This window comes from Fukomys damarensis, unplaced genomic scaffold, assembly GCF_012274545.1.
Source record: "Fukomys damarensis isolate Sample0158 unplaced genomic scaffold, DMR_v1.0_HiC HiC_scaffold_16, whole genome shotgun sequence".
Taxonomy (NCBI): Eukaryota; Metazoa; Chordata; class Mammalia; order Rodentia; family Bathyergidae; genus Fukomys; species Fukomys damarensis.
Genome location: NW_022900928.1, coordinates 26,104,700 through 26,122,830, shown reverse-complemented (window position 1 = coordinate 26,122,830; position 18,131 = coordinate 26,104,700). Strand labels below are relative to the sequence as shown.

At 40.0% G+C, this 18,131-nt stretch overlaps 2 pseudogenes; both read right to left on the bottom strand.

Annotated features, from left to right (window-relative positions):
* Positions 1-8,324: 8,324 nt before the first annotated feature.
* On the bottom strand, positions 8,325-8,830 carry LOC117286260 (annotated as a pseudogene).
* A 108-nt stretch (positions 8,831-8,938) lies between these two features.
* Positions 8,939-9,405, bottom strand: LOC104847773 (annotated as a pseudogene).
* Between the last annotated feature and the right edge of the window lie 8,726 nt (positions 9,406-18,131).

The window sequence follows — 18,131 nt, the reverse complement described above, 5'->3', positions numbered from 1 at the left end:
CAATTAGATAAAGCAATCCACAAAACATAAAAATCCCAGAACAACAACATAAATGGGGCGAGGAAAAAAAACATAAATATAACATAAATGTGTGCATATATAATATAAATACATAATGCACAATGTATTTATATAGCTCTATATGCATTTTGTATAATCTAAAACATGTATGTATAAAATTACATATGTATTTATTTGAAGCACTCCTACTGAGAATGAATTCTTGTGAGTTGGGTTTTTATTGTCATTGCTATATACAGCCAAACTTAAGCTTAATTTATTTTGCATTTTTACTCTTTTTTTTTTGTATTTTTACTCTTAACTAATGGAGAAATAAAGTTTCTTGTATCCCCTCACCCCAGCTACTATAAATCCATAAAGGAAAGTGAAAATGAAACCCAAAAAGTAGAAATATAGGAAAAGACAATTTGCAAAAGAAGTTCAAGAGACCACCAACCATACAAATGCTGTACATTTTCTATAGCACTAGTGATTAGTGATTTAACAAAGAGACATCTTTGAATCAAATAGAAGATCGACTCAGTCCAGGCTTCTCAGTGGGTGGGGGGCAGTCTCTCTCACACCAATCGGTGGAGACATGAACCAGCTCTGTCACAGGCCATTTGTCTTCCTTATATTTTTAGGAGTAAATGCTGCAGAAACCCAGGCGTGCAGACCCTGAGACGCGGCCAGATCTGCTTTTTTTCCTCACAGCACTGTTTGAGTAATGGAGAGAGTACATCTTTTCTGAAATACCACTTAGGATGGCACTTCTCCTTCCTATGGGCAAGGAGTAATCTGCCTCTGACATAGATGGCTATGAAAGGGCCTCATGAATATTCTGCCAGGGCAAGCAGTAAGAGAACAAGAACAAAATATCTCTACAGAATAGTGCAAAATGATTTTGAGCTTCTCCAGGCCCCCTGAGAGAGAAAGCAGGAGAGGGAGAGAAAGCAGGAGCCCAGGAGTGATAGGAGGCCAGGATTCTGCGCTTAGCCACAGCCACTTAGCACAGCCACAGAACTTTCTAAGAACAAGAATATCCAATGCTTTGAAATTGTTTGCTATAAGAGGCTTAAACATAACCCTGATTCCTTCCAAAATTTTCATAAACGATTTGAGTTCTATGGCCTTCGTTTTGGGTATTTGGTATGTATTATTCAGTAGAATAATGTCTGGCTGAGACTGGCCAATTTAGTAATGACTCAAGACAACATTTTGTTTTTCTCTCACACAGATGGGTCAGGAGACAGGTGTTCAGGGGGATGTGACTGCTGCTTGCTGAGACTCCAGGGGACCAGAGCCCCTTGGAGCTTTAGGATTCTACCACCCTAGGGAGGAGCCCTTATCCTGGGTCAAATTGGGGCATCTATGTTCTAAAGAGTATGAAGAATGGGAAATAAAGAAGAATGAGTATCTGTCATCTTATAAGGAAGAGTCCTGAGATTGTTAGAGGATATTGCTATTTATACCTTTTTAGCCAAAACTTGGTAGCATGGCTACACCTACTTAAAAGAGAAACTGGGAAATACAGTATTTATTCTGGGGAGGGAGAAAAGAGGGGGCACTGTGAGCTTACCTGAAAATGCTATTATTTTGGAAGAAAAGTATTAAAGGAAACCAGGGCTGGGACCAAACAGAGGCCAGTGAGGCATTTGTCTCAGAAAATTTAGGGAGTCACCCCCCCCCAGTAATCCATATAGGTATTTGAAAAAAAAAATTTTTTTGTACCAAGGATCGAACTCAGGTCCTTGCGCTGGCAAGGCAGGCAGTGGAACCACTGAGCTAAATCCCAGGCCCCATATAGGTATTTGAATGTAGTATTTTTCATCAGTTGCAGCAATCTGTCAGTTTGGTGGGGCACGTTCATAATGGAGAAAGCTATGAGGGGAAGGGAGCGTATGAGAAATCCGTGCCCTCTCCTCAGTTTTGCTATGAACCTGAATCTGCTCTAAAAAATAGTCTGCTTTAAAAAAAGAAAGAAGCAAAGAGTGTCGATAAAAGTAATTACATAGGAAATTATAAAAGTGGTATAAATATATTTCCTTCCCTTAATGATTTAAAAAACAATTTCATAAAACAATAAATATAAAATTGTATTGTTGGACTTAAATAAAACATGATAGATGTAACAACAATAGCCCAGAGGAGGAGGGAGGAAATGATGCTATATTTGGGCAAGAAAATGATATTAGATGATAACTTGAATCTGAAGGCAGAAGTTGAAGAGTACTGGAAATGGTAAACATATAGTTTGGTATAAAAGACTATATAAATGTATTTTCCTCCTTTTAGCTTCTCTCAAAGACATAAGATTGTATAAAGCAATAATTATAACACTGTATTGTTTGGTCTTAAAGGGAGATGATAAATATAAATTATGTTCCTGGGACCAGCTGCAGCAGCAGGAATTGTAGCTCTTCCCCTAAATCTTTGAGGAGGTGGCAGCTGCAAAGACCCGGTGATGAACTGGATTTAAGAGAGGGTAGTAGAAGATCTGAAGTGCTGTACCTCCAACCTATGCTCTGGAATCTGCCCAGTGCATGTCTGATGTCATGCTGTGCAAACCCACACACTCACTACCATACCACTCATATGCCACTACCCATGCGGGGAAGTTAATGCCCCCTGGAGGACCTTTTGACCAATAAAGGACAGGACTCAACACATCATTGCTTTCCTGTTTTTCTTAATAGGTAGCTGATGTTGGATTGCATTTCAAAAGGGTTCTAAGACAGTCACATAGCATAGAACAACTAGTCAATCATGCGCACCACTTTTTTTTTTTTTTTGTACTGGGGATCAAACTTGGGTCCTTGGGCTTGCAAGGCAGGCAGCGGAACCACTGAACTACATCCCTGGCCTTTATGGTGGCCACTTTGACAATGCATTTCTCCATTGATGTCTCTGACTCCTCTCTTGCATTCTGTCACACATTCTTATTCCCTGGGATCAAACTCTTAAATAATTTATTCCAACACCAGTTTCCTTATTTTACAAAAAAATCTTGTTCTTATTTCATATTGATAATTTTCTTTAATCTTGTAGTGTTTCCTTAAATGTCTACCTGAATACATCTGAAAATAAAGCCATGAGGAGTTGACTGGGGAGCTCTGGGTACCGGCACTGGATTTATTTATTTATACTTTCTCTTGATGTGACCCAGCAGTTAGCATTTATTTATTTATACTTTCTCTTGATGTGACCCAGCAGTTAGCTGGCCAAGTGGAACCACCTTCTCCAATGGGTCAACAAATGTTAGTGGCTATTTCTGGTCCTGACTCAGCTTCATGGCCTCGACTTCCATGTTCTGGAGAGAGCCAGGGGGAAAAGGGTTGGGTCAGAGGTGACTTCTTCATGTGAAATAGTGTAATGTTAGTAACACTAATCCCAGGGTACAATCAGGGCTCAAATATTTTTGGAGAATCCTTTGCACCACCCTCTATCAGATCATTCCCACTATAATGAACCATCAGAGAAGAATCTTAATATCTGGTCTTGCTCTCTCAACTCTGCTGTAATCCATCAGAAGAAGGTGGCTTATCAGACTTTGGTTTATTTCTTCCAAGATTTAATCTGAAAGATTGGGGTCTATCATTAACTCAGTGCTCATAATGACTGGCAAAAGTTTAGGAAATATTCTCTGTCTTAAGTAATTCAGGATTTGCCTAACGCTGCACATCTTTAGTATTCTTCCTGTCATATGGTTGATGCCACTTAATGTTTGTTCTATCAATGCATATGGGGCAGGAGATGCATAAGTAACCCTCTTTAATAATCAGGATTCCTTCTAGAAACTGGAATTGTACTTATGAAGATAACAGCAAGCTGTAGGGAGAGGTTGTCTAGAGAGATTGAGAATTAAACAGATCCTCCTTATTGAACATCTAGAACAGAAAAAAGACAATTGCTAGAAACCTTGCATCCTTCTCAATCTCTCTACCTTGCTTCTGAAATGATAGGGAACGTGACTGTGCAAAATGTTTACAGCGCATTCTTTATGGCGGTGAATGTTACATAATGTTTAAAGTGCTAATGTGTTAGTTACTTTTCTCTGGTCCTGAGATGAAATACCCCACACCCAAGGTTAAAGGGGAATAGGTTTATCTGGCTTACAATTCACAGAGGTTTCAGTCCGTAATCAGCTGGCTCGGAGGCAGGGTAGCAGAGGGGCAACAGTTCATAGCAGTGGAAGCAGCAAAAGCAACAACATACCTGTCTGTCTGCCCCTTTTATCTTATTCAGACTACTTAGGGCACATAGCACTCTCACCATGAATCCTACTGCCCTCAGGCTTAGCCCCACCGTGAATCGATCACACACCTAGTTTCAGCAACCTTCAAAATAGCCTATGACCATAGGGAGCTTTGGGAGGACATCTAGACAGAAACTGTAGCAGATGACTAAGCAAAAACTATAGATATTAAAACCACAAAGAAACAGGAAGTAAAAAATATTGTCCTCATTGGTATGCTTGGACTTTTGAATAAATTTTATTTTCTTTTTTATGATGCTCTGAGTTGGCTCTTTTTGTAAATATTGAAAGCTTTGTCTTTATCTCTCTTCCACACTTGCACAAAGTTTCTGACAGAGAGACAGCCAGCAAGCCTTAACTCCAGACAGCAGATGGAAACCACAGGCAGGAGGTCTGAGTTTAATTTGAAGTTTACGTGCGTGCTCTGAGCTGTAATAGGATGGTGGCTCTCAAGACCTCTTCCTCTCCTTCCCCACCTTCCTTCCAAAGTGAAATTGGTATGGAATGCTTCAACACTACAAGGGGAAATATGTTGATTTCTGAGCCAGAAGTTTGCTAACTGATCAGTGAAGAGAGGACGTTCTTTAGGGAACTTACCAGTGAACTTTCTGTGGACCTTTAGTCTTCTTCTGCAGTCTCTTCCCCAGCACTACCCTTCCCTCTTTTCTGCTTCAGAAATGCCTTGGCTCATCTTGGTCCTTTACTCTTCCATAAACATTTTTAAAGCATCTTTCCATGAAAACTGTTGGGATATTTATTGGAGTTACATCACATTTACAGATCAAATTGGGGAGAATTGATATCTTTATAATTTCCCCTGCAGAGATCTTGAAAACCTTTTAGTAGATATTCTCTAACACACATATCAGTTTTTTAAGTTTTTATTGATTTTTCATCCCCTACCCCTCCTCTCCCTCCCTGTTCCTTCCAACTCTTAATCTCCTTCCCATTGGCAAAAACTTTATTTTCCCCCCTTCAACTTTTTTTCACCCCCTTTCCCTTTTCTTCTGCTTCCTTCCATTTGAAAAAGACTTCCCTATTTCTTATTTATCTATCATATGTGAATTTTTTCTCATATGAGAGAAACTATGCAATATGTAAGTTTGTGTGACTGATTTATTTCACTTACTATGGCCTCGACATCACTGGCCCTTAGAGAAATAGAGAAATGCAAATTAAAAACAACATTGAGATATCATTTTACACCAGAAAAATGGCTATCTTGAAATCAAATAATCACAAATGCTAGTGAGGTCATAGGGAAAAAGGAACTCTTCTACATCGTTGGTGGGAGTATAAACTAGTACAACCACTATGAAAATAAAAAAACTCAAAAAAACTCAAAATAGAAATTCTATTTGACCAGCATTCTCCTTCTAGGTATCTTTCTGAAAGAGTTAAAGTCATTATATTACAAAGATACAGTGTTCATACCAATGTTAATAGCAGCACAATATAAAATAGCTAAATCTTGGAAATGGCCCATATGCCCATCGACAAGTGAATGAATAGGGCCAGGGATTTAGCTCAGTGATTCCCCACCTGCCTGGCAAGCTCAAGATCCTGAGTTTGATCTCCAGTACCAAAAACAAAACAAAACAAAATGAACCAAAAAAAAAAAACCCAAAATGGATAAAACGTGGTTTTTATACACACTAGAGTACTATTCTGCCATAAAGATAAACTTTAGGCATTCATAGGTAAATGGAGGCAACTTGAGATCATTTTAAAAATTATTATATTTTCTGCTGATATATAGAAATACAACTGACTTTGATAATCATTTCAGCTATAGTATTTCTAATAATTTATCAATACCTTTGAGTTTATTATTTTCAAACAATGACATTTTATGTCTTCTTTTCCAATATTTAGACCCTAATATTCTTTTTCTTTGTTGTATTATACTGGCCAAAATCTCCAATGTCATATTAAATAAAAATGATAATGAGCATTCTTTTGTATCTTTCCTAACTTCAGTGGAATGTTTCCAAAGTTTCACCATTTAGGATGAGGCTTCTCTATTTGGTGTTTTGTTTTGTTTACAAGTTTGTTTGTTTGAAGGGTGTGGCTTTTCTCTTCCATTCTTAGTTTTCCATACTTATCACGAGTGAGGGTTGAATTTTTGCAAGGGATTTTTTTTATACCCAACTGACATCATAATATGAGTTTTCTCTTTTAACCAGTTAATACAATGATTTCCATATATAGATTTTCTAATATAAAACTAGCTTAACATACCTGAATTAAATTCAATGAAATAATGGTGTGGCTGCTTTTTGCACATTTTTGTATTAGATTCGCTAATATTTTAAGGATTTTGGTGGGGATTTGTATTCATGAATGGAGCAGGGCTATAATTTTCCTGATTTGAAATAACTTTGGCTTGATATAGCATTACTACATTAGTCAGTTTCCAAAGGAACAGAACCAACAGAATGTAGACAGGGAGATAGATAGAGAAATTTGTCCATGCCCTTATGGAAGTCCCAAGATCTTCAGAGCGAGTGGGCAAGCTGGAAACTCAAGTAAGCCAGTGGCTTAGTTTCCATGTGAGCTGGAAGGTCTGAGAACTAGGAAAGTCCATGAGCAGTTCTAACTATTGCCATCATATTTCCTAGTATCCAGATACCACATTGTTTTTTTAAAAATTTATAAGCTTAATTTTTTAGAATACTTTTGGACTTACAGAAGAATTGAACAGATAATACAGGGAACCATGTACTCTTTGCACAAAATTTCTTCTATTATGAGAACCTTTTGTCACTATGGTATATTTGTTACACTTAATGAATGCATATTGATACATTGTGAACTAAGGTACATAGTTTATTTCGATTTCCATAATTTCCTCTAATTTTCACCTAATGATCCCAATCAGTATACTCCAATACACTCAGTTGTCATGTTTCTGTAGACCCCAGCTGGCTGTTTCACTTTCTCTGACTGTACTTGTTCTTTACGACCCTGAGAATTTTGAAAGACTGGTCTGCTGCGATGTAGAACTCTCCTGACCTTCTCAGTCTCTAGTAGTTTCCTCTGCTCGGAAGGCTACTTTATCAGAGATTACTACAGCTATTCCTGATTTCTTCTGAAATCTCTTTTCTCCATCCATTTACTTTCAACTTGCCTGTATCGTTATATTTGAAGTGTGTCGCGAACCGGCGACGCAGAGCACTGTCCAGCAGTGCCTCAAACCTGAAAGAGCAGAGGGGTGGAGATGGGGCAGAAAGAACAGAAGGACGCCAAGAGTCTGATCAAGGCGACGTTTATTGCAGGCAGGCATCAGCCTTTTAAAGGAAAAGACCGAACTATTATGGGCTAGGATTACCATAGTAACCTCAACACCTGCTCCACGGGAACGAGGGTTCACACGGGCAAGAGAAAGCAGGCTCTAGAAAAACAAATTAACAACACTTGCAACTAATAATCATGATTCCCACAATAGGTGGAGGAACTTAACAAAATGGAGTTACAACACCTGACTCCTATAGATAACATCAGATTTTTAACAGGAAGCACCTGACTCCTACAGATCTTTGGCTGTCCGAATTTCTCCGGTGCAGGGTCAAAACAAGTTTAACACGAGCAGTCCTTAAAAAGGAACAAATGTTATCTTTCAAAAAGCCAGTGGGCCATGGCTGGCTTCCCACAGAAGTGATTTTCTTATAGCTGGCATATAATTACGTTTCATAACCTACTCTGCCTATTTGTGTATTTTAATTGGTATATTTAAACTATATTTAATGTATTTAGTCTGCCTTTCTTATTTCTGTTTTTTTTGGCCTGTGTGTGTGTGTGTGTGTGTGTGTGTGTGCCTTTTGAACACTTTCTAGAGTTCTATTTTCATGTATCTCTGGTGGTTTTTTTTTTTGTTTGTTTGTTTTTTTTGGTACTGGGGATTGAACTCAGGTCCTTGTGCTTGCAAGGCAGGCCATCGAACCGCTGAGCTAAATCCCCAGCCCTGTCTCTGGTGTTTTTGAGTGTACTATATCTTTGTATAGCTTTTTCCCCCTCAGGTGCTTCTTTAATAACAACACCACTGGTGTTTGAACTTGCAACACATATTTCAGATTTGGGGAGCTTCTGCAAGCATGACTTTAACCCAGCCTTCCATAATAATTTTTTTACTTTCTATGACGGAACATGACATTGTGGTAAAAGCAACAAAACACTTTGGTCTTTTCACTTCTGCAGAAGCCAAAACAATTTCTCCAATATATAAAGGAGCCAGAAAGTTAATTTCCCGAGAAAGAAACATACAACCCAGCCCCGGCATTTTAACCCCCAAGAGAGCTGAGATTAGTCCTTCGATCAAAACTCCATGAACAGTCGTCTTTCCGAACTTGGTGTGTTTTGCAAAATCTTCATTTAAATGCAAGGGATTAACATCTCCAGTTAATTCTGAGAAGCCAGCTACATCCCTCTGTGTGAAGGCGCTGCTGAGTTCGACCTGGTCTCCAACTCTCACGTGCAGGTGCTCAAAGTGCTGTCTGTTCAGCACCGGTTGATTCAAGCTGACTCTCTTCCGAAGCCCACCCACCAAAGCCGATGGCTGGGTATTCGTGAGAGCATCTTCAAACTTCATGAGCAGCGTCTCAAAGCTTGCTTCTTTTTTCAAACCTCAAAACATCAAAAAATTCTTTCGGTAGCAGATGAAAAGTTTCTAAAGTTAAACACTATTCATTTCAACACTAGTTCCCTACTATTACCGGATAATGCGGGGAGAAAGGGAGAACCCTAAATCACTCTGAAAGCACATTTTTTGCCTTTATAGGATCCTAGCAGGGTCTAAGAGCTCCACAATCTGACCATACCACTGCTACATACTCTCAAGATGGGGTCTTCTCTTCACAGGTCAGGACGTCTAAGCGGAAAGCAGCACCAACCTCCCCAAACAGGTCCTTCAGAGCAGAAACAAGCAGCTGTTTGAACGGTGCCGCATTTAATTCAACTCTATAATCTGGGGCTGGGGATTTAGCTCAGTGGTTTGGTGGCCTAGCTTGCAAGCAAAATGACCCGAGTTCAATCCCCGGTACCAAAAAACAAAACCCTCTATAATCTGGAAATTCTACGCAGACTCTCACGTAGTGGTACCCTGAGGAATTTTTGTAAACTATTCTTTCCTACGTGGTAGCTGATGTTGGCATCTTTTCCAATGCTGCTCACACCTGGAGCCTTCCCTGAGTCCGGTTGGCTGAACGAATTCGCCAAGGTTTGGCACCCCCATCCACAGCTTGAGTCCCCTATACCTCTGGTATTTTTACGTCTGGCTTCATTCTGGCCCACCTGCGGATGCGAGAAGTCTGTATAGCTTTTTTGATGGTTATTCTAGATATTACAGGCATATGTACATATATAACTTATCACGGTCTACTATTCATCACTTTACAAATTTGAGTGACGTGTAGAAAATTGTCACGTATTAAATTTGTTTATTTCCCCATTTATAATTGTCTGAAATATTTCTTCTCTATGCATTTAAGAGCATATAAGACAGTGTTACAATTTTTGCTGCATCTATGAAACATAATTTAGAAAACTCAAGAGGAAAGTTTGTTTTTATTTATCCACATTTTCCCTATCATCTTTCTTCTCATGATGTTACAAGATTCTGTTTTATTTTTTTCCTGTTTAGAAAACTTCCTTTAGTAATTCTTTTAGTATAGGTCTTCTGGAGAGAAATTTTCTTTGCTTGTGTGTGTCTTGATTTCGCCTTCATTTCTGAAGGATGTTTTCACAGGTTATAAGATTCTGGGTTGGGCTGGGGATTTAGCTCAGTGGTTCTGCCACCTGCCTTGCAAGTGCAAAGACCAAAGTTGGATCCCTGGTACAAAAAAAAGATTCTGGGTTGACAATTTTTTTTGGTTTTTTGTTTGTTTGTTTGTTTGTTTGTTTTTTCAGCACTAAAAACTGCAGTCCTTTCTTTTGCCTCCATTACTTCTGATGAGAAATCTACAGTCATTTGAATTGTTTTACCTCTACATGTTATATGTCATTTTTTCCCCTTCATCTTTGATTTTTCAAGTTTGTCTTTAGTGTGTCAATATGAATTCCTTTGGATTTATCCTGTACAGAGTTTGCTTAACTTTTAACTGTGTAGATGTATGTCTCTTGCAAAATTTGGGGAATTCTCAGCCATTATCTCTTCAAGTATATTTAGCCCTACCCTCTTTTTTCATGTGTATGCCTGGGATCAAACTTGGGACCTTGGGCTTGGAGGCAGATGGCGGAACCACTGAGCTAAATCCCTGGCCCTAAGCCCTACCCTCTTTCTCCTTTCCTTGGCCTCCATGACACAAATGTTACATTGTTAGCTATATTTTCACAGGTTGCTAAGGCTATGCTTATCTTTTTCAGTCTGTTTAGTCAGTTTGTTCAGATTGAGTTATTTCTAAGTTTGTATTTTCCAGCTCACCAATTCTCTCTGCCCCTTCCACTCGTCTGTTGAGTCATCCACTGAGTGGCTCATTTATTGTACTTCTCCATTTTAAATTTTCCATTTGGTTATTTTCTATACATATTTTCTATTTGCTGAGACATTCTTTTTTGGGGGACGTACCAGGGATCAATCTCAGGACCTTGTGCTTGTGAGGCAGGTGCAGTGCCACTGAGCTAAATCCCCAGCTCTCTATTCTTTCATTTGTCACAAAGCTGTCCATAGTTGCTCATGGCATTTGAAGATGGGACCTTTGGGTGGTAATTAGTGTCAGATGGGGATAGGGCCTCGGTTTGATCTCTCCTTCCATGTGAGCACAGAGGAAAGGCCATGGAGGACCCTGTAAGAAGGTGGTAAGAAGGTGGTCATTGCAAGCCAAGGTAGGGAGTCCTCATCAGGAATCAAAGTAGTCAGGAACTAAATCTAGAAAACTGTGAGGAATAATTATTTTGTCTATGCTTTCAGTCTAGGGTAATGGTACCAAACAAATGGCACGCACACCATAGTGGGCTGTTTGTATCACTGGAAACCAAAAGATTTGCCATCACTGACCTAGGATATTTGTTATGACAACCTGAGCATCCAAACAAACACAGAATAACAAATACTATTCTATATGGTATATTCGACCTCAATATTGTGTATATATGTTATATGTTCAATAACTTTCTATTTAAACCTGAAATTTAAGGTATTATCAGATTCTGGGTCTTATTTAAATCTTCGGTTTTATCTGGAGGGATTTCTTGGTAACACGGCTCCTGCAGGGAAAGAGGGTGCCGGAACACGTCATTATTAGCCAGTGTGGGTAGAAGAGCCCCTGAGCCAGGCTCCAGCCTCGACGACAGAAAAGAGGGAGGGCTTCTCATACCGAAGTGGGACTGGAAGGCCAGGCTCCCAGGTGATTCCCACTGCCGTGATGAGGCAGCCTCATTACTACCCAGCAGGGATGAAAGTCCTGGCTCCCACTCAGCCTTCTCTGACATTTCACCGGTGGGGAGTTGGGTGCCTCATTACAGGTAAGGGAGGAATCTCTCACTCCTGCTGGCAAGTGTGGTGATGTGAGGTTCATAGTTCTTTCCTTGGTGTTAGGCTAATCACAGCAAGTTACCGTCTAGAGTTTTCTGTCTTTGTACACTGTCCCTTTCCTGGTTCTTTGGCCACAACAAGCAGGTTTTGGGGTATCAGCATTTCTAAAGTTCTGGCTTCTTCATCTGCAAGCCTGGGCTATGCAAGGTAGAAAGGAAATGTAAGAAACTCACCACTGGGTCCTTCCTTCCACCCAAAGTCCCATCTGCTCTGCCTTCTTTTGTACACCTTTCAAAGTCTTTTGTTTATTTTACATATAGTTTTCAGGGATTTTAGTTGTACTTAGAAAGAGGAGCTATAACTTATGCACAAATCTTAAGCTTGATAACTTGTTACTTATATAAATGACCATGGAACAGTCAGGATAGAGATCAGGATAAAGAGCATTTCTGGCACCCCAAAAGACATCCTTGTGCCCTCTCAAAAGCATTAGTTACTCATACCTTCAAAACACTACAGTATTCTGGCCTATTACCATACATTAGTTTTTCCCATTTTTGAATGTGAAATAAATGGAATTATAGAATTTGTACATTTTTAAATGACTGGCTTCTTTACTTTTTAACATTAATTCTTTATGATTCATCTGTATTTTTCATGTATCATATTAGTAATTCATTATTTCTTGTTATTAAGAAATGTTTATATATTAAGTCTTCCCCAAAGTTCTGTGGTAAAGGCTTGGTCTCCAGTATGGTGCTACTGGGAGGTGGTAGAAACTTTAAGAGTGGGACCTAATGAGAGCTCTTTAGGTCATTGGGAATATGCCCTCAAAGAGAATATGGAGCCTTGGCCCCTCTTGCCTTCTGCCACGAGGCAGATGATTTTGTTTGTCATGCACTCCGACTATGACATGCCACCCAAAACAACGGGACTAACTCATCATGGACTGAAATGTCTGAAACCATGTGCTTCAGTAAACCTTTTCTCTATATAAGGTGATTATTTCAGGTACTTGTAGTAGTAACAGAAAGCTAGCACAGATATATTATCATATATTTATATCAGTATATATGCTGATATGACTATATATCTTGTATATATATTTAAGTAGTTTAATATAATTCCTTAGTCAGGTATTTAGATATGTATGTATTGCAAATGTTTGTTTTCAGTACATGGCCTCCCTTTGTTCCCATACTGGTGTTTTTTTTTTTTTTTTTGAGGAGGTACCAGGGGTCAAACTCAGGACCTCGCTTGCACTTGCAAGGCAGGCACAGTGCCCCTAAGCTAAATCCTGGGCCCCCTACTGGTGTCTTTTGATGAACAAAAATTCTTAATTTTAATGAAAACCCTTTATCAATCTTTAATATCCTGTTTATGAAATCTTTTCCATCTATTTTCTTCTAGGAGCTTGATTGCTTTGTTTTAGCTTCTACAATGATGTCTTACAGCTCATCCTAAATTAAATTTTGGTAATTGCAGAGAGGGGTCAATGTTCTTTTTGTAACTTATTTATTTCATCGGCCTGTATATTTAAAATACTTCTGATAAACTGGAGTGCAGTCTTGTCATAAATCTCACATGAAGATACATACGTGGGTCTGATGTTGGGCTCTGTATCGTACTTTTTAGGTTGATTTGTTCTCTGGTGTTGTTGCTCCCAGGAGAGAAATAAAAAGTTGTTTGAAGTAAATCTAAAGTCCCCTCACCTTCTCTTCTCTGAGGCGAGCACATCATCACTAGGGAGGCATTTGTCTTTCCTCCATACTCTTACAAACATTGCCTACACAGCATGTACTCGCAAAGAAGTTTTTAATGACACATGAGGATGCTAAATCATACAGTGAAGAGAGTAGAACATAAATATAAAACTATATAGTGATAATAATTAGTAGGAGTTAAATGGCACTTACTATGTGTAGGCTCTCTTCTAGTTGCTTTGCATATATTGAGTCATTTAATCTTTTTCACAACCTTAAAAGAGGGGTTAATTTTCCAGATGATGAAATGGGTCACAGAGAAGATGGAACTTACCCAACAACACAACCAATACAAGATAGAGCTGGAATTCAAACCAAGGCTGTCTGGTTCTGGAGTCCATGCTTATAATGAAAAATGCTAAGGAGGAGACTCTTGAGAACATTAGTCATGTTTACCTTTCTGAATTAGAAGTTTTGCCACATATCTCTTGTTCACTGTCTGCTACCCTTCTGACTGTTAGGACTAAATTATTTCCCAGTCTCCAGGCATTTTTACTCAGTCTACACAGTTCCTCCTATTCAACTGTGAACTCTCAGCCTATAAGGTCTCTAACACAGAAGCCTCTCCTGAAATGATTTCGCAACTTCCTGTCATACGCTTCTCTTTTCCAGCACTTAGCACAATTGTATTTTATGACCCCATTCCTCCTCTCTCTTCTGCTGTACTTCTCTGTGAAAGCAAGATCTGGATCTTTCTGGTTCACTTTCTAACGCCCAGAACAGTACCTAACACACAGGAGATTATGCACAGGTCCTGGTGTGTAGCAGACCAGCAGACAGGTCAAGAGGAAGTAAAGAGAGATCCTTCTCTTTGTCTTTTAAAATAGATGCAGTGGAAGACCAGGGATTTAGCTCAGTGGTTCTGCCGCCTCACAAGCACGAGGTTCCAAGTTGGATCCGCAGTACCAAATAAATAAATAAAATAAATAGATGCAGTAGAAAGTTGTGGAAGCCCTGAGTGCAAACACTAACTTGGCAAGCTGCACAAATATGGACAATAATCTTCACATTCTGAGATCTGCTTCTTCTATAATATTGGTTTCAGAATGTCACTTCTCTCCTACAAGAATCCCTAACACATCGTAGGTGTTCAGTAGTTATATGAACTTGTTGAGTATCTTTGGAAGAACTAAATATACATTTCTCAAGTTTCTTAACTCCTCTGTACCTCAGTTTTCTTGACCACAAAATGAGATAATAAATAAATGGATATTTCTATCTCTTAGGGTCCTTGTGAGAATTCAAAGTGACAACCTACACAATATATAGAACCTAGATTCTGGCATGGAGTAAATGTTCATAAAGGTTTACTGAGCTGTTGCTGCTGCTGCTTTTTGTTATTATTGTAAAGCACTCTCTGCGGACCCCAGCACGCAGTAGGTACTCTGTAGATAGGTGGTACCTAACATTACTGACAAGGCGTAGGCCGCTGTTTTCAGGGCAATAGGTACTGGGTCCTGTTTTGGATGCTTTTAGGTTGCAGTTGGTGCTGCACTAATGCCACCGAGAGGCCATCGTTAGCTACTGCAGCCTCAATCTTGGATAATAACATGCTCCTGGCTCCAGCCATTCCTTAAGAACACTCGGCCCTGGTAAGGGGAAAAAATGAGAATCAAGACTTGCCATGTAGAGGTACATGATCCCAACAATGAACGTAACTGTACTGTATCCCTAAAATGTACCAATAAACTCAATAAAAAAAAAAAAAGAACACTCGGCCCTATGCAGTTGCTTAGGTGACCAGGAACACTGGAAACAGAAGAAGGAATGGTCTTGAGATATAATTCAATAAGGTGAATTCGACAAGACTTGATAACTAATCACATATCCAGTGGGGAAGGAAGGCACATTTGTCCAAGATATTGGTTCTTGACTAGGAAAGATTTTGCCTTAAAGAAGACATTTGGCAGTGTCTGGAGACTTTTGGTGGTCATAACTTAGGGGAGGGGGTGTTGCTAGCATCTAGTGGGTAGAGACCAGAGATGCTGCCAAATCCTTCAATGCATGAAAGACAGTCCCTCACAATAAAGAATCACCAAATGTCAATAGTGTCCATCCAATGTCAAGATACCCAGGGTGGCACTCGGGTTGCTACCTGGACATTCCAGGCATCTGGAAAAGCTGCAAAAGTGCTGCCATGTGAGATATCACTACTTTGTCCATCCCAAGGATCAGGCAGGTTTGAGAAAACTCTAGCTAAGAACTAACACAGCCTATAGGATCCTGTAAAGTCACTAAAGGGAAAGCATTATTACAGGTCATTTGTTTCTTTAACTCATGTTTATTATCATCACAAAATATATCTTCAGTACTGTTGCTGAGAGGGTACATAGTTACTAATCACACTGAAGGATTTTTTTTTCTTGGTTTTTTGAGACAGGGCCTGGAACTCACTATGTAGCCAAGGCTGGTCTTGAACTTGCAGCGATCCTCCTGCCTCAGCCTCCCAAGTGCTGGGATTACAGGTGTGCGCCACCACGTCCAGCTCACACTGAAGGATTTAAACACAGAACCTATGTCAGCTAGCTAGAAAATTTCAGTAAGTCGCTTAATCTTATAGCTTAGGAGATTCTAGTTTAGGGGGGAAAAGCAATGACTATGAACCAAGGAAGAGAGTCTACTTCATGTGTATTCTGATATATGCTGTGACAGACATGATGTTTTAGTTTGTGACTAGATGCCCACCTCAAAGCCTCATGCAGATGAAGTAGGACTTTCTTTTGCAGAGGTAGTTGAATCTGGACTGTGTGATCCTGGGGATAAGGACATGTGATTACTAAACCACTACACGTGAGTGATTAATTTAACATCGACCTAAACCCTATAGTCTGAATAAGATAAAAGGGGCAAAGAGATCCTGTTAAACTCTCATTGCCTTTGTTGCCTTGTGTGCGCCATGTTGTTTCTCCTCTGCAATGGCTGCTTGCCATCCCTGCCTTGGAGCCAGCTGATTACGGACTGAAACCTCTACGAACTGTAAGCCAAATAAACCCCTCCCCTCTAACTTTGGATGTCAGGTATTTTTGTCCCAGCAATGAGAGAAAAATAACTAACTCAGATGGGAAGCAGTCAGACCTTTGCCCTTCCCTTTTATATCTGCTCTACTTTGAAGAAAATGGACAATCAGGAAGCAGGTGAGGGCTCTTCTTAGCAGAGAGCAGCAGGACTGGGAGACCAGGCAGGAGAAGGAGCCATGCTGGGCCTATCTTATGCCCGGGAAGGGAAGAAATGTTTCAGAACACTTTCTCAGACCAGACCTTTCCAGCCCCACCCTACAACGATAAGCCAGGCAGAAGGACTCTTGGACCTCTTCCTCTGGCCTCCACTGGAATCTCCGCCACCTAACAACAATTGCTGTGGCACCTAAATGACTCCAAGGATGTTGTTCTTTAGTTCCTTTACCCTCTGTTGGAAATTCCAACCCAAGAAAGTCTAGGTCTCTTAGCTGTTGAGATGAGAGCAACTGGCTGCTCACATCTCTGTGTGTTTGTGCCTTGGGCTGCCAGCCCCAAACTCTAAGCAGGCTTGGCACCCTGGAGTGCTGCCTTTTGTAAGAAAGGCCTTTGCTGGCTGGACTTGAAGTGCCTCTGGTCACCAAGGTGCCCTTTGTGCTTATATTTCATCACCCCTGAAGGATATCCCGCCCTACCAATCAATGAATTCTTTTACGGCCCAAGGTTACTTTGTGAAACCTGTATTCTAATCATATGTTAATTGGTATTCTGGCTCTTGATGAAATCTACCTAGTTTTTTGTTTTTGGGGTTTGGTTTTGTTTTTTTACCATTATCTGGTGGAAATCATTTGATCTGCATGTTGAGTAGCATCTTTCTGCTGCTGGCCTATTTACCTGACCATCCTGTTTCCAGTAAGGCCTGATGTGAATTTTTAAAGTTTGCAAAAGTACCTTGGGAAAGTTCAAAGTTCCCCTGGGGTGATTCTTTGAGTTCTTGTTTTCTGTATCTACAGTGCTTCTATTTTCCAGAGAAATTTCAGAATAACAGAAATATCCAAGAGTTTAACTGGAGCTTGACATTACCCTGTTTCTGAAATCTTGAGATTCACCTCCCTGTTTTCTAACCACACCCTCAGTCTGACCAGTTCTCACTTTTCCTCCTAGAATATTTCATAGACAACCCCAGCCCCAGACCTCCATCACCACTGCCACTGCTTGGTTCAGGTACCTTCTTCATCGCTTGCCTACATTACTGCACTGGTCACACCATTCTGCCAGAATCAGGGCTCCTGATTCCCCTGACCTTTGGTATGTCCTCTGATGGACCAGTAGTTTTCATATCTCCTTTCACCTGGTGTCCAGCGGTTCTTTCTGACCTTTCCACATAGCAGGAAGTTTAGAGGTTGGCCAAATAGAAAAGGCCCTTGTGTCTGAGCCTGGGCTCTGATATCTAATTTAGGACAGTTGTCCTTTCTTTTTAGGAACCTGATACTCTTCAGCAGTAGACTGAAGGCCCATCATTTTCTGCCTTAGGGGCTTCTGACAGGAAGAGACCCCCTCTTGTATTTTGTGCTGGCTCCACCAGCAGCACCTATAATGCAGACTCAAACTCATCTGAGCTGTTGGAGAAGCAGTGGAAATTGCTAGATTTTTTTTTTTTTTTTTTTTTTTTTTTAAGTGTATATTACGTC